General features: G+C 42.8%; 1 long non-coding RNA gene across 1 annotated transcript in view; it reads right to left on the reverse strand.

Moving 5' to 3' along the window:
* LOC125910171 (uncharacterized) overlaps positions 1-17177 on the reverse strand; it is a 372309-nt gene that overhangs the window by 76566 nt on the left and 278566 nt on the right. The window contains exon 4 of the long non-coding RNA XR_007453875.1: positions 14456-14676. This is a non-coding gene — a long non-coding RNA (uncharacterized LOC125910171). The remainder of the gene's footprint in view (positions 1-14455; positions 14677-17177) is intronic.

Raw genomic sequence — 17177 nt, forward strand, 5'->3', positions numbered from 1 at the left:
AATAAGTGAAAATTCTGTATAACTAAGTGAGAACCACAGTCTTAAGAATGTTGAAATTGTGGGGGGCGCCTGGGTGGCGCAGTCGGTTAAGCGTCCGACTTCAGCCAGGTCACGATCTCGCGGTCTGTGAGTTCGAGCCCCGCGTCAGGCTCTGGGCTAATGGCTCCGAGCCTGGAGCCTGCTTCCGATTCTGTGTCTCCCTCTCTCTCTGCCCCTCCCCCGTTCATGCTCTGTCTCTCTCTGTCCCAAAAATAAATAAAAAACGTTGAAAAAAAAATTAAAAAAAAAAAGAATGTTGAAATTGTTTTTATGGTAGCATTGATGATTAAAAAATCCATTTCTTGGGGGGTGGGTCAGCATCACCTGCTTTCTTGTAATTCACAAGTTAATTCTTAGCATTTTCCTTAGGTCATAAGTTCTTATCAAATTTTTAAAAAATTTTTAATGTTTATTTATTTTTGAGAAACAGAGAGAGACAAAGCATGAATGGGGGAGGGGCAGAGAGAGAGAGAAAGAGAGCGCGAGAGAGAGGGAGACACAGAATCCCAAGCAGGCTCCAGGCTCTGAGCTGTCAGCACAGAGCCCCACACGGGGCTGGAACTCACAAACCACAAGATCATGACCCCAGACGAAGTCAGACGCTTAAATGACTGAGCCACCTAGGCGCCCCTTATCAATTTTTACTTTGGTCCCATCTTTAAAGAACAAGGTCTGTTGTATCAAAATGGATTAGACTGCCCCTTACTCCAGTTCAAAATCCAAGCTCCATGACCACCCTTGTGTGCATTGGCTGCCAGTGCTCATGCTGATTCTACGCCTCTCATGGCAGTGTTCCTTGGCCTTGTAGACGTTTTAGAGGTGCTCAAGCTTTGGGTCTACCTTCCATTACCAAACCCCTCTATGTATTGCTTAGGGAAATGCTAGCCTCTGTAAAAATAAACTCCAAAAGTATAGTAACTTACAATAAGATTATATTTCATACTCTCCTAAGTCCCATGCAATTCTCTACCATACATAAGGTGATTCAGGGAGTGAGGCTCCTCCTACCGTGTAGCTCCTCCCTCCTTCAGATTCCCCCGCACTCTCTGGCGATAGCCCACAAATTATAGGAGGCTGTGCTTCCTAACTGCCTCGGTCCAGAAGCAACTGGTACATTCCTTCCACACACATTCCATTGGTGACAACTATTCATAGGGTCCACCGGGAGGCAAGGGGAGCTAGGAAATGTAGTTACTGGCTGGGCACCCACTCCCCAAGGAATATAGTATGTAAAGCTATAGTATGTAAGGGGGAACACAATTGTTTTTATTGTAGTAAAACATATAAATTATAAAAGTTACCACTTTTTTAATGCATCTTAAGCGTACATCTCAGGGGCATTATGTATATTTATACTGTGGCGCCCATCACTGCCACCCACCTTCCAAACTTTTTCATTGTCCAAAACTGGAGCTCTGTACCCATTAAATAGTTTCCTGTCCCCCCTCTCCCCCAGACCCTGGAAACCACCATTTGACTTTCTGTGTCTATGAACCTGACTACTTTAGGTACCTCACACAAGTAAAACCATGGGATATTTTTCGTCTTGTGTCTGCCTTATTTTACTTAGCACGACGTGTTCAGGATTCATCTGTGTTGTAGCAGGTATCAGAATTTCATTTCTTTTTAAGGCTGAATAACATTCCACCGTATGCAGACACGACATTTTATTCATCCACGCATCTGACAACGGACACTTGGGTCATTTTCATCTTTTGGCGATTGTGGTTAATGGGACTATGAACACAGATACACAAGTACCCCTTGGAGTACTTACTTCCAATTCTTCTGGGTATATACCTAGAAGGGGGATTGTTGGATCATATGGTAATTTTTTTTTTATTTTTTTTTTTCAACGTTTATTTAATTTTGGGACAGAGAGAGACAGAGCATGAACGGGGGAGGGGCAGAGAGAGAGGGAGACACAGAATCGGAAACAGGCTCCAGGCTCCGAGCCATCAGCCCAGAGCCCGACGCGGGGCTCGAACTCACGGACCGTGAGATCGTGACCTGGATGAAGTCGGACGCCTACCCGACTGCGCCACCCAGGCGCCCCTGGTAATTTTATTTTTAACCTTTTGAGAACCTGGCATGTCGTTTTCCATAGCCATTGCGCTTTTTTACATTGGGGAGCACAACCGTTAATGAACAGTTAATTATCTCTGTGAATTTGTGCAATTAATGGATGTCCACGAGTCTCATTTTCCTCGGAAAAAACAGTTGGTACTACCTCACAGATTATCACGGGGCTTAAATAAAATAGTGTATGCGAAGCCCTTAGCACGTGGCTGGCACGTAGTATGGGATGAAGGCGCAATATTTCTTTTTTCCTCCTCATCTCATACACCCCACATCACCACATCCTACTTTTCCCCCATTCGATTCCCTCCGAGCTTTCATTGGTGAAAGTTAGCTACTCCTGGATTAACAGATGTTCCAGCCCAACCACACCACGTCTGGGACCTGTGCTTTCAGGAGAAGGAGCTAGAACGCTTGGTGGCCGACAGTTTCTGTGGCTGGCTGTTGGGGAGGAAATGCTTAAACAAGAAGCCTGCAGCTCCACCCCAGGGGGTGCCCTAGGAGATGCTCCTCTGCTAAGTTAGTGCTGGGTCTTTGGGGAAAAACTAGTCAACAACTCGGCAACTAAATCATCCTTCCTAAGGCTTCCCCACTTCAGTTTTAGTTAGGATTGCTTCTCTTGCCTGAACAGTTTTCCAATTCACACCTCGCTTTCTTTCTTACTATTCCAGACGGGCCATGCTGATTTAAACAAGAAACTAAGAGTTACTGGACACCCATCTGGAATGCCAGTCCGCTAACTGGTGGGAATATCCAGTCACACTAACTGGTGGTGCCCTCAGACGAAAACCAAGACCGACCTCCCTTCACTCCCCTCTGTTCCTCACCTTCTCGCTGGATCTGTGGGGGCATTCAAGGCTCTGCCTCCGTGGGAGCCATGGGCGAGACCACTCTGGCCTTCAGTGAACAGCCTCCGAATTTTGATTCTGGCCCTGCTGGCCCCTCCCCCAGCCCCTCCCTTCACCAAAAGAAGTGACTGGGGAACTTGCTTTCCCTCCAGGCACCAACTTATTCACTGGGAAATTTAGAGAGGTCAACTAGATCGGGAATTGAATGTGATGATCTCACAGGCTTCCCCAAACTCCAAAGAGTCTGGGGGCCTTTGCTTTCCTTGACAGTTTGAGGTGCTGCGTGATGTCTTCCACACCTTTTATCAAAGCTAAGAAGACATTTACCAGCAGGGAGACATTTTTCTTCACGCACAAACGTACTCATGATCAAAATGTTGGAGGATTATTGTGTTCTTACATGGCAATACACAAACACCAGATGCTCGGCATATTCCAGACAGAAGGGGCAGCTGAGGAATTCGATCGCTTTCACCTGATAGACTGATAACTAAGAGGCGACACAGACACCTTGATGATGGCTCAGCCTTGGGCTCCCCTCAGACAGACTGCTTTGGAACCACGCACAGAGCCATCTCTGAAGCTGGCCAGGATGGCAGCCGGATGTTTGAGGTGGGGAAGTCAGAGCGGTGGGGGCCGGGGGTGACATGAGCTTTACTCAGCCACAAGACTGCGGGCACCGAAGCACTAACAACAAAAGCCCCAAGAAGAGGAACAAATGGAAATGGATGATTCCAGAGAGGCCTCTGGGAGACTGTCAGATGTTCTCTCCAATGCTTTCAAGTGGAATTATAAAGTAAGGTTGGAACGTTTTTACAGGAGGCAAACATGAGAATTTGCAACCATGCCGTTATGTTTACAAAAAAAAGGAACGTGGTGAAATCATCTCTGTGACACAGAATAAAGAAAACCTCATAAAATGGAGCCTGGAGGCTAGACGTGGGAACTTTCACAAACCTACCACTCACCGTCAATTGCAGACCCACGTCGGGGGAGACTACCTTGCACACGCCCTTGCATGCCCACAGGAAGAAGCCTACACTGCACTATCCAAGCAGAAGGGAGAAAGATTTTCTTCTGCAGTACCAGCCGAGCCAGTGAGAGACTGTCTCAGCTCAGCCAAGGAAAAGCCAGTACACTTCAAACTCCCAGTTTCCTCCAATGGAAGGAGGAAAATTTTAATTTTAATTTTTTATTTTTTTATTATTTTTTTATTTTTTTGAAGTTTTTTAAACGTTTATTTTTGAGAGACAGAGAGAGAGGCAGAGGGTGAGCGGGAGAGGGGCAGAGAGAGGGGGAGACACAGAATCTAAGGCAGGCTCCAGGCGCTGAGCTGTCAGCACAGAGCCCAACATGGGGCTTGAACTCACGAACCGTCAGATCACAACCTGAGCCAAAGTCAGACACTCAACCAACCGAGCTATGCAAGTGCCCCTGGACTTTTTGTGTACAAAAGCCTCTTCCAACTCCCTTTTTCACTACAAAATGGCAAAAATAGCAATCCTCTCCTTTGTTTTCCAGACTAGCTTATGGTTTCACCATAGCTTGCAAGTCCTGAATTGCAATTCTCTGCTATTCCTGAATAAGCCCATTTTTGCTGGCGAAATAACTTAGAGTTTTATTTTTAAAGTTGCCCCCATCTATATGGAAAAAGTATATATTTCTTCTGCCACAAAAGGCCATAAGGAGAAGCACTTTAATATTGATATAATACATTATTTGTAAACATGACCACATCTTGATATTTTTAGCAAACACATACCTTGTTATTTGTATCTAAGTACCTGTACTATTTATTGCTAACCTCATCTTTTGGATTCTGTCAAGAATTAGAAAAATGGGTGTCCTGTGGTGTGATCGAATCCATTCGGGTCAAGAGCTGCCCGACTTTTGTTTTCCTCTCCCTCATTCCTTTTGGGTCCCCTCACCTCCATGGTGCCCAGTGCTTCTGAGGCACGTTCAAGTTCCTCTGTCAACAAACAAAATGATTTCTTACGTGCATTCACACCGGTGTTCTATTGACTTCATGCTCTTCACTTCCAGGGTTTCTTGCGTTTGAAAAGAGAATGGTGTTTGTGGACACCACGCCTAACCTATAGAACGAGGTCTCAAATCAGGGAATTTCAGGCATAAGGGCGCCTGGCTTATTTAGAGAGAAGTCTGATGGCAGAAGGAGCCTCTGGTGAGAGCACTGGGGTGGCTATTTACGTGGCTTACAATTCAAGCCTCTTGCACTGTTCCCACAGCATTACCTTTTCTACAAGCTTTATTATTCCCATGAGCTGGGTTTGAGGCTAAATTAGGTTGATATAAATCTCAGCTGGTGGTTGTGGATGCATGCCTTAATGAATGAGATCTGGTATAATTTGTCTGGAAATACGACTGTGAACTCCCTCCATCGGCTTCCATTTTCCTGTTCATTGGCTCCGGCAGATGATTTTGCAGGCTGTTTGAGTCACTTCAGGTGAGCCTTCAGCCATGAGCAACCATTGCCATCAAAGCCTCAGCACCGCAGCTGCAGGACCCTGTGGCCCACAGAGGCACGCGGGAGGGAAGCCTGACTCTGTTTATTTGAAAACTAACTTCTCTGATACACAGAACCGCTATGATTCTCCTCACGCCAGGAACCAGAGGCAAAAATTAACGACACGTCAACTCTCAGCTTTCATTCCTATTGGCGTTTGCCTGAATGCTTGGGGTCACGGAACTACTGGTTTGAATGGAACATGAGGATGCCCTGTACTTCTGAAGGGGACAGGAAAATCGAATTTGGGGTGGGGAGGACACAGGGCTTTCTCCAGGTGAACTCCTTCTGGGGCCTGGGGTGGAAGGGGTCAGAAGAACGTGGGAGAGTTTGAAATCATCTCAGGGAATTGATTTTCCCCCTGAGCTGGTCACTCAGGCAACTAACTGGTGCCCCCAGCCATGTGACAATCAGACTCCTTGTCACTCCACACCTCAGTGTCTCATCCTGAGAGGACAATTTCTCTTAAGATTAATAAAGCTGAAAGAGAAGACAATATGACCGTGGAGGGACTACACACTGGACGCCAGAGCCAAGAAGACATCAGCCACCACCGCTGTCTCTGCCCACAAATCCTTTTTGTTCTTTTCCAGTCTCTGTCCTTTTCAGTCAGATTTAGATCCTGAGTCTTCTTTAAATGGGGATTAGCATAACACAGCGTTCTTTGAAAGTCCCACTAAATAAAAGACACTCTGAAGCATCTCTTGATGTTTAATAGATGTCAAATAATGGTAATGTGCTGTTATTAAAAACGTTGGTTTCCTGAAGTGACTCAGAATTGACTTGTTTTTCTTTCTGCACAGAGAGATCTATTTGGCTGTACAATGCCACCCCAGAAAGATGCGGAGCGGTGAATAATTTAATAATTGCACAAAAACATTTTGCACTTTGACAAAGCACACAAAAATAACCCTTCAGTTATAGCATATAGTCATTTCTCCCCATTTTTTCCCTTACAATTTCAAAGGTCAGAAAGAAGACTAAAATTCTTTTGAACAGTGTGTAAAAAGAATTTTATTAAAAGCAGTCCTAATTAATTTAATATACCTGACCTCTTTACTCCACAGAACAAAAGCTGGAGGCTTTACCTATCAGTTGACTAACTGAATTTTACTTACGGCTATTATTATAAGCTGCGGTCCTGCCATTATCCAGCATTAACATTTACAGCAATGCCTGGTAAACACTGCCATAATTGGTGATGTGAACCAATTGAAGTTATTTCTATAAGGAAGGGTATTATAGGTTACACATTATGATTTCATGTAATTCTGCATTCAGAACACACATACTAGTTAATTGGAAAGATCTAAGATTTTGTTTGTCTCGTGTTCTTCCCAAGTAATTTGAAGTACTGAGAAAAGCACGGGAGGCATGTCAGTGGATCCAGATTTGAGTCTTGGCACTATGATTGACTCACTAACAAGGAAAGAATAGGTTTTGTACTCTGTCACTGGAGGTGGAATGAGCTTACTCTGTCCTGTTATCTGTCAGGGTTACTGCGATGCTCAAAAAAGATAAGGTGATGTTCTTTGTAAATTGCAAAGGATTTCGCACGTGACAGATTTTCTTTATCAATGATGTAAGTTCAAGGGAATGGTAGGCTTATGGTGGAAATGAAAAAAGAAAAATAGGGAAGGAGGGAAAATGAAATATATTTTTGAGTGGCCACTACATACCAGGCATTTTAGAAATTTTCAGCACATTTAGGCCTTCCAACCGTGGGAATAAAGTGATACGCGATCACTCATTCAGTTTCCAAATCAGAGTTAACATCACTTGTTTAAGATCACGTAGATAGTAAGCATTGGGGTGGGCACTGCTACCCATTATAGTCTGTCTTTCCAGAGAGAATATATTTTCTCTTTCAAACATAGTTCCTTGCTGAAGAGGCTGATAAGCATATTTATTTACTCATTTGCTTGTTCAACAAACATTATTTTTTTGCTTTGCTGAATTTTTGTTTGAAATAAGTTTTTTTAAAATTTTTATTTGGAGGAAGTTTTTGTTTTGGGGGAGGTTTATTTTGTTTTGTTTTGTTTGAGAATTTGGTAGGAAAATTTGCATCTTGTAATAGAACTAAACACCCCTGCCCCTCTGAACTGCTATAATTTTTGGAATTAACTTTAAAGAAATAGCTATTTTTTGTTACTTTAAAATTTGGTTTTTTTCTTTTTTTTATGATAGGCCCATGCTTTATTCAGTAAGCTGTCGTGCTAAGAATTTAAGTCCCTTGAGGACGGGGTCTGCACAATGAATACTCACTGTAAAACCAGTTTAGCCTACTTTCAACTTTTCTATCAGTGATTTCATGTTGACCAGTTCAATCCATACGAATAACCTTGTTACATTGCTTTAATATACCCCTTATTTGTTCAATGTATCTGACCTATCCATTTCCTCAGGCCTTTTTAAAAAATTCCAGTGTAGTTAAGATACGGTTTAATATTAGTTTCAGATACAATATAGTGAGTCAACAATTCTATACATTACTCAGTGCTCATCAAGATAAGTGTGCTCTTAATACCCTTCATCTATTTCACCCATCCCCCTACCCACCTTCCCTCTGGTAACCATCAGTGTGTTCTCTATAGCTAAGGGTTTGTTTTTTGGTTTCTCTCTCTTTTTTCCCTTGTTCGTTTGTTTCGTTTCTTCAATTCCACATATGAGCAGAATCATATAGCATTTGTCTTTCTCTGACTGATTTATTTTGCTTAGTATTATGCTCTCTAGCTCCATCCATGTTGCTGCAAATGGCAAGATTTCATCCTTTTTTATGGCTGAGTAATATTCCTGTGTGTGTGTGTGTGTGTGTGTGTGTGTGTGTGTGCGCGTGCATCAATCACATTTTCTTTATCCGCTCATCTATTGATGAATACTTAGGTTGTTTCCATAATCTGGCTATTGTAGATAATGCTGCAATAAACATAGGGGTGCATGTATCCCTTTGAATTAGTGTTTCTGTATTTTTTGGGTAAATACCCAGTAGTTTGATTGCTGGATCACAAGGTAGTTCTATTTTTAATTGTTTCAGGAAACTCCATACTGATTTCCACAGTGGCTGTACCAGTTTGCATTCCCACCAACAGGGCAAGAAGGTTCCTATTCCTCCTCATCCTTGCCAACACTTGTTATTTCTTGTATTTTCAAGTTTAGCCATTCTGACAGGTGTGAGATGATATCTCATTGTGGTTTGAGTCACATTTTCCTGATGTTGAGTGATGTTCAGCACCTTTTCATCTGTCTGTTGGCCATCTGAATGCCTTCTTTGGAAAAGGAACTTAAGCAGTATTAAGAAAATATTTACCATTGGTTTTTTTCCCCTTAAATGCTTGTATTTCCTCAGTTAACCATGCACTATTATAACTTTTATTTATTTGTTTTTGTATTTTTATTGAGATATAATTGACATATTACATTAGTTTCAGGAATATAACATAATGATTCAGTATTTGTATATATTGCAAAATGATGACGATACTAAATCTAGTTAACCTATGTCTCCGTGTTCAGTAAACATTTACTCTTTGTCAACAAGAAGTCATTGTTCTTTGTTCTGTTGAGGAAAGAAAAATGAAAAAAATGCAGCGCTATGCTTATGGAATTAAAAATCCATGGTCTACAGCTGATTCTTGGTGTTTCCTACTGAGGGCAGGGGGAAGGATAATAAAAAACACTGGGAAATAGACAAATTCTCAGACTGATGATGAAGTTTTCTAAGTCACTGCCATTTCTAGTTAATGAAGAACCATGCAGAAACCTCTGTTGTTTTTTGTTTGAAATACAAGAAGATTGGCCATGCTCTGCTTGGTAACTGGAGTCTTACGAACATAAAGAATTGTTAAGAGTGCTGGCTCTTGAGTCAGAAGGCTCCTAGCTACACTTACCAATTGTGTAAACCTGTACTCCCAAAGTTGTTAAGAAGATTAAATGAATGGGTGCCTCTGTATATGTGTGTGTGTGTGTGTGTGTGTGTGTGTGTATGTGTGTGTGTGTGTTTACATGGCATATAATGTGTGTTAAGCACTTAACACAATGCCTGCTTGGCAAGCAGTTCTCCAAGGATCACAATTATTATAATTGACTTGAGGACTCAGGATTTAAGAACACATAAATCATTACTCTGAATGTCAGTTTTGATTGCAAAGGGCAGCTGATCCAGGTAGCCTGTCTGCTTACTGATTGAGCTGAGTTTAGGAATCTCTTAGGTTTATTTATAGTGGATTATCTTACTATTTTTAACCTGAATTCCTGGTAACAGTTTTTATTTATGTTGTTCTTATGAAAGGGTGTGGCAGAAAAAAAGTCTAGCTAACTAAGGGTTTGAATTACTTGATATCTGATAAATTATATTTTGTTAACTCTGCCCTTAAAATGCTCCCTTTTTTCCCCCTGACAACTTCCCTTTAATTATTGTGGGGGATAAGCATAGGAATCCCCCACGCTTACACCAAGGGGTTAACAAGGCATAAATAAATACAAAGCCATAAAATGCTCACACCCGAGTTTGGGTAAACCAGATTGGCACCCCAAGAATAGGGGGTGCAAAAGCACCCCGAGAATAGGGAGGCACAAAGGTGCCAGAAATAGGGGGGTGCAAAGGCACCCCAAAACAGAGAGGGGGTGCAGAGCCCCCAGAATAGAGAGGGAGAGGCAAAGGCCTAAAATAGGTATGGCGCAAAGGTGCCCAATATATAGGTGTATGAAATAGACAAGATTAGATGTTCAGGGTGGAAGCACCCCCCAATTTAGTACCTATAGCAGAAAAGCTGCTTTCACCGGAGAATAGGGCCAGGTTAGGTAAATTGGTGAACTGGACTATGGGCTGCTGTGTTGCAGGCAAAGCAGCCCAGAGCAGAGATGGCTAACAACAGAAAAGGTTCCTTGTCAACCCTGAGGTTATTTCCCCCTGTCTCATCCCTGAGGCTAGTTAAGGTAAACAGTGGTGCTGTCTCCAGTCCGCTGTAAACAACCCTCCTCCCGACTTCCCGGCACCCGGATTTTGTTTTATATTAACCCAAACCCCTAACCACGAATATCCTTAAGACCCCCTTTCCCTCACGTCCACAAGTTAATGTTCACAGATTCATTGTCCCTTTGTGCATGTCCATCGCCATGTTTGTAAGCCTTCTGATCCTAATAAAAGCGGGGCAAGGGCCCTTCTTCGGGGCTCTTGTCTTTTGCTGGACATTAGCCATCTCTCACTTTCAATCCTGTGTCCCGCTCTTTTGTTAGAGAGAACTTTAGACCCAGAGTCTACGACAAATTATATTTGTTACATTCACGGAATACTTACATTGCATCAGACACTGTTCTAAGTGATTCTCATGAATGAACTTATTCTTCTAAAACCCACTGGGGTGGGTCCTGCTATGGGACATCTATTTGGTGTGACCTGCTGACTCATGGATTAACATAAACTGCAAGAAACAGCAAACACTGAGTGGGGTTTTTGCTTTAGAAGAACCATAGGACTTGTTTTGCAGATAAGGACACCGAGGCTCGAAATGTTAACTAACCTGTCCAAGCAGGTAGGTGTGAGGCTGAGGTCTGAGCACAAGCAGCCTGGCTCCAGACACATAGAACGCATCCCAACCATAAAACCAACCAATTCTATATGTTTTAACGAACATGATGAAATCAACCCTTGTCTCCATGAGGAAGCAACAGGTGTTCGGTGACTGGTAAGCCCCCAGATCTTTCCCTTGGTGCATCATGGTGAAGGAACAAGAACTGGTTGGGGCATTAGGAACCGGAAGCTCTGGCTTTCAGAGTCTGACACCAGTTTGCCATGTGGCCTAAATAAACGACTCTCTAATCCTTAGTTTTCTCATCTGTAAAATGAAGTTTTGGACCAGATGATCTCAAGGGACTCTCCCAGTTCTGTAAGTAAGTGGTGTTTGAGTCTGGGAATTGTAAAATTAAGCAAAACTGCCCTACTGTTGATTAAAGTGATCACTATAGATGGACACTGATAAAACAGCTTATCCAGGGTGGAAAGGGGGCGCCATGATTGTTTTTATTTTGTTTTGTGTTTTCCCCTCAATAGTCTGGCTCAGATCAATCCACTGGATTTGTTAGTTATTCCCTAGGAAAGCAAGGAACTGGGCTGGGATGTGGCACAGAGCAGGTATGTTCTGACGGTGCTGAAAGGAAGGTAGGAAAACAAAGGAGTTTGGGGGCTTCAAGTACTGCTTGGGAGGGTGTTGAGGATGGCGGGGCTGTGTGGCAGAAGCAAAGGCTCTGGGGTTGGTGGTGAGAAAGCTGTGGGGAGTCTCTATGTTGTACTTATTCTGAGAGCACTGTTTTGTGGAGCTTTTTTTTGGTCTTTTTCCCCTAATGTAACCACTTCCTGGACTCTTTAGGCAAACAAATAAACAAACAAACCCACTCCATGTGTCTAAGCTAGCTTTTGTTGCATTTCTATAACACAGAGGAAATAACAAGAACAATTCAATTCACTAATAATTGAATTCAAGTCAATTAGACTCTGAACCCAGAATGCATGAACTACCTAAGGTAGCATGTAAAATTTTATTGGTTTTTGTATTTCTCTGTGGTAAAGATGTGTGGCTTCTATCAGATTCTCCAAGGGGGGTAGGAGCCAAAAAAGGATAAAAACAATTGCACCGGGGAGTGTGTGCACAAGGGTGAGATCATTGATGCAGGAGTTCAATAACCAGCCATCGACTGACTCCAGCACACATCAAGTGAGTGTCTGCTGAGCTTCAGATACCGCACTAGGTTCACGAAGGACACCAGATAAATGGCATGGCCTCAAGCAGGGCACATCTTGTGGGCAAAAGACACAGCCAGAGGGAAACAGAATGGAGTAATTTTTGTTAACAGAGGCACACGATGTGCGCCCCTGTGGGAAGCAGGAGCTAAGAGCTGTTTCTTGCTAGTGTTTAGGGATGAGGAGCAAAGTGGTGGGCAGAGGTGTGAGGCTCCAAAGTCTGGGCATGGCATCGTCCACCTGTGCGGTGTAGTGGCTGGAAACTCAGATTCTGGTATCAGCCAAGTGGGCTGATGTCCTCCCCAGGCGACTTACTGACTGTGGGACTTTGGACCTGGCATTGCTGAGCTTGAATTTCCCCATTTATACAAGTGAAATAATAATAGTATCCACCTCATGGGGCAGATGGAGGGTCATAACAGTTGGTACAGGGTGAGGGCTCAATAAAAGGTGGCCATCGTGGTTGTGGGTGTTGAATAAGGGGAGATGATGGAGCAGCCTTGGCCAAGAGTGAAGTGAGGACGAGCCAGAGAGGGGGAGATGTGTATAATGACCGAGAACAGCAAATGTGCTTTGCTTGGAACCAGATCCTTCAGATGACTTTGGAGAGGGAAATCAGGATGCTTTGGTGGCCAGGCTTGGGAATTTGGGAGGCAGCAGCAGGTGGCTATGTGTTATGCAAAGGTCTAACATGGTTGAAGCTAGATGTTAGAGTGAAAACTGGCCGCAGGGTGGAGGAAAGGCAGCCCTGGGGGTAAATGGTAGTGACAGGGGAGGAAGGAGAGGGTAGATCAGCGGTCAAGAACCTAGGCTTTGGCGTCAGATACACCTGGTTTCAACTCTTGCCTCTCCCTCTTAGTATTTATTCAAATTTCTAAGACAATCAATTCTTTACAATGATGTGGGAGTAGTATTTACCTGCTGGAGCCATAAAGGAGATAATGCATGTTAATGAGTTAATTTTCCATTTACGTGGCACATAGAAAAACTGCATTTTTAGTTATTATTATTATATTATTGGAGAACAACGAAGTGTTTCTCCCGAGACTGGATCTTTCCTTGTCCCCAGCACAGTCAGCACACAAGGTCTAGAGATGAGGCTCTGGTGGCTCTACCTCCCTTTCTGCCAGTATCATTCCCCACTTAGTACTCTCGCTTAGTATTCGTAGCTTTTTGTGGCTTATATTACTCTGGGTGTTGACAGGCCCACAGCAAATGGATGCCCAAGCTTGGATCTCAATGTGACCCATAGGCGGCCATCATGACAGCAATGCCTCCTTCCTGTCGAGTCAACGCGAGGAGTAGCAACCAGTCCCCACCCAGAACAAAGGCTAAATACTTGGGCTTGTTGCTTAAAATGGGCAAAATCTCTGTGACATTTGTAATGTCATTCTAAGACAGGGAAAAATCGTTTCAAATGGAAAGAGAATTGTAGGCTAAAAAAATGAGAACTCATCTCTTCCTTTTTGAAATCCAGGCACAAAATGATTGATTCTCATTTTAAAACACTGAAGAAGAATTAGAAAGAAAAGTTTTTCGAAAGCAGGCGTTTCAGACCGTGGGGCTGGAAGATATGCCAGGTCATTCCTCCTAACATTTATTAACTTCGTTCTACTGATCTTTCTTTCTGAAGCTTTCCTTCAATTGTATTCTTTCAATTTCATCTTTGAATTTCAATTTCATCTTCCCACACAATCTGCTCCCTTTAAATGCTTTAGGCATTAGGAAGACCCAGGGTAACATCCAGAAAAGAATTGATACACATGGCAATTGTCTGATGGTTACTAATTTCTGTGCAATTCATGTTGGTGATAATGATGACGATGATAAACATTTACAGGGTTCTCACTATTTTCCGGGCACTGTTCTCAGAGCTTTATGTTTTATTAACTCACTTGATCTTAGCAACTCTATGGGTGAGGTAACATTGTTTCTTTATCTTGAAGATGAGGAAACTGAGGCACAGGGAAGTTAAACAATGTGGTCAAGGTCACACAGCTCTAGGAAGATAGGGAGATACAATCTATAGATTGTCTATCTGTAACCACAGTTCTTTGATGACCAAACCCATTGCATTCTTATGATCTTATGTTGCTAGCATGTTACCTTCTCGCCTAAATTAAGATTAACGATCACCTCTGTAATGGTTTCATTAAAATTTCACAAGCTAGGAAGACAAACTGGCATGACGTACAGACACGGCAGAATATTTCCATTTTCTAAAATTACCTCAGTCCACACCACAGAGAGGTCAAGGTCCTTCATTAGAATGATGGATGCCATCTTCATATTCCTGGCCTTTTAAGCTCCTTTCACTTCTAGGTGATTTCTTCCTTTCCTTGTGGCTCCTCAATTTCTTTCTTCTTTCTATTTTCTCACCGATTTCTTTCATTCTCTCAGCCAACATGCCTTCCTATTGCTAAATGCTGTAGCACAAACTACTCTTCTTCCTGGAAAAGAAGTAACAAACCAATTTACCTCTTTAGGGGTCACTCTCGTATACCTGGGAGTGTTACGTCAAATAGGTCACTGATATTTAGACCGACTCTGACCCCCATTTCAATTTGTGGGTTCTTTCTCCACAACAAGCAACTCGTTTACACCACCTGGGTGTCCTACAATTCAACTCAATCTTGATACTGTTTCTCTGGAGATAGCATCAGATCCCAAAGGTTGAGGGCTCGCTCCCATAAGCTGTCCCCACTTTAGATGCCAGTCTCAAAGCCAGCATGTTCACTGTACTTCAGACACGGTGGTTGTAAATGACAGCTTCTCACGATCCCCTTCTTGGTTTTGGTGAGTTTGCTAGAGCGGCTCACAGGATTCAGGAAACCAGCTTATTCACTTGATTACCAGTTTATTACAAAGGATATTGTAATCCTTTGTAAAGGATAGGAATCAATAGCCAGATGAAAAGCTACATAGGACGAGGTCCCAAGAACAAGAGTTTCTGTCTCAGAGCAGTTTGGGGCCCTGCACGGAGGCACATGAACACATTCTGGTTCACCAAGCTGGAAGCAATTCGAACCCAGTCCTTCCGGGCCATTGGTTATTGATCTCAGTCATCAGCTCCTCTCCCCAGGGATCAGGAGTGGAGGGAGAGAGGGGATGAAAGTTCCAACCCTCTGATCACTGGTTGGTTCCCCTGGCAACTAGCCTCCAACCTTGGGCTAGGCTTCCAGAAGGTCACTTCATTAACATAACAAAAGACACTTTCTCAATTTTATCACTTAAGAAATTCCAAGGATGCCACAAACTTGGATGAAGACCAGACATACATTTATTATAAACTGTGTATTATTTTTCGCTCTATGCTATAGTGTGTGCATGTGTGTGTGTCTGAGTATGAAACTATTAGTGGAAATTTTCTTAGAAAAAAGGGGGGGGAGTTTTCTTGTTCTTTGTTTTGCATTGCTTTTAAATTCTAATCTCTTATTATTTTTTTTAAATACAAAGAATTAGGGGCACCTGGGTGGCTCCGTTGGTTATGCGTCCAACTCTTGATTTCTGCCCAGGTCATGATCTCATAGTCGTGAGACTGAGCCCCGCATAGGGCGCCATCTGGAGGGTGGAGCCTGCTTGGGATTCTCTCTCTCCCTCTGCCGTTGCTCCTCCCCTGTTTGTGCGCTCTCTCTCTCAAAAATAAAAATAAATAAAAATAAAAAATAAAATGAATGAACCACATGTATTCATTAGCTGGGGCTGCCATAACAAAGTACCACAGACTAGGGGCTTGAACAACAGAAATGTGTTTCCTCATGGTTCTGGAGGCTGGAGGCCCGAGAAATAGGTGTTCCCAGGGTTGGTTTTGAGAGAGGGCCAGGAGGGAAGAATCTTCTGCCGGCCAATCACTCTCTTCTCCCTGGGTCTTCACGTCATCGTCCCTCTGCACGGATCTGTGTCCACCTCTCCTCTTCTTATTAGGACACCAGTCATACCGGATTAGGGCTCACCCTAGTGGCCTCATTTTACTTTAATTACCTCAGTAAAAACCCTGTCTCAGAAAATGGTCACATTTGAGATACTGGGGGTTAGGATTTCAACAGACCAAGTTTTTAGAAAGGACGTAATTCAGTGTGTTACACCATACAAAATAAAGATGCCCATTAGTTCATTTACTTCTACTTCAAAAACAAGCATTCTTATGGGGAGGTTTTTCTTTTACTGGTACTGGCTAAAGAAATGATTGCAAGTATAGACCATGCCGTGTTTCTGGAAATCTTCACAATGTCCCCAGAATGTCTTAAGGTGGATTTTTTTCTTTTCAGTAAAGACAATGTTATAATCTGGGGGTTGCATTTCTGACACAGTATTTTCGGTACTAAATTTTTCCACCATTTTCTCCAGCTGGTGAAAGGTCCAGCTTGGATTTTTACCTTTTCTATGTTTTCTCTTACTTTCTAACCCTTTCTTTTGTGCTTTCTGATTTTTTTTTTTTTTTTTTTTTTTTTTTTTTGGATTGTAGGGACCAAGGGCAGGCTGCCCCAGGAGGAGTCACTTTGGCATAAAGATTGTTTTGAGTTACAAGCAAACAAGACCCAGCAGACTCACGAAAAGGTCTTTACACAGCCCCAAAACTGACTAAAAAGAATTTAGATAGAGGACCTGTTCCAGGGAGAGAGACAGCACCACAAATATCTAGAGTATGATATGGACTAGGGGTGGTAGCCTGGGAGGAATTCAGCAGCATGTTAAAATTCCAGACAACAAACCGAGCATTGCTGGAGGGATGTGGGTGGGGGATGGGCTAGATGGGTGTTGGACATTAAGGAGGGCATCTGTTGGGAATGCGTACTGGGTGTTACACGTAAGTGATGAAGCACTAAATTCTACTTCTGAAACCATTACTACACTATATGTTAACTTGCTTGGACTTCAATAAAATTAAAATAATAATAATAATAAATAAAGTAAAATAAAATAAAATATAATAAAATTCCTGGAGTGCCTG

This window comes from Panthera uncia, chromosome D1 (assembly GCF_023721935.1).
Source record: "Panthera uncia isolate 11264 chromosome D1, Puncia_PCG_1.0, whole genome shotgun sequence".
NCBI lineage: Eukaryota > Metazoa > Chordata > Mammalia > Carnivora > Felidae > Panthera > Panthera uncia.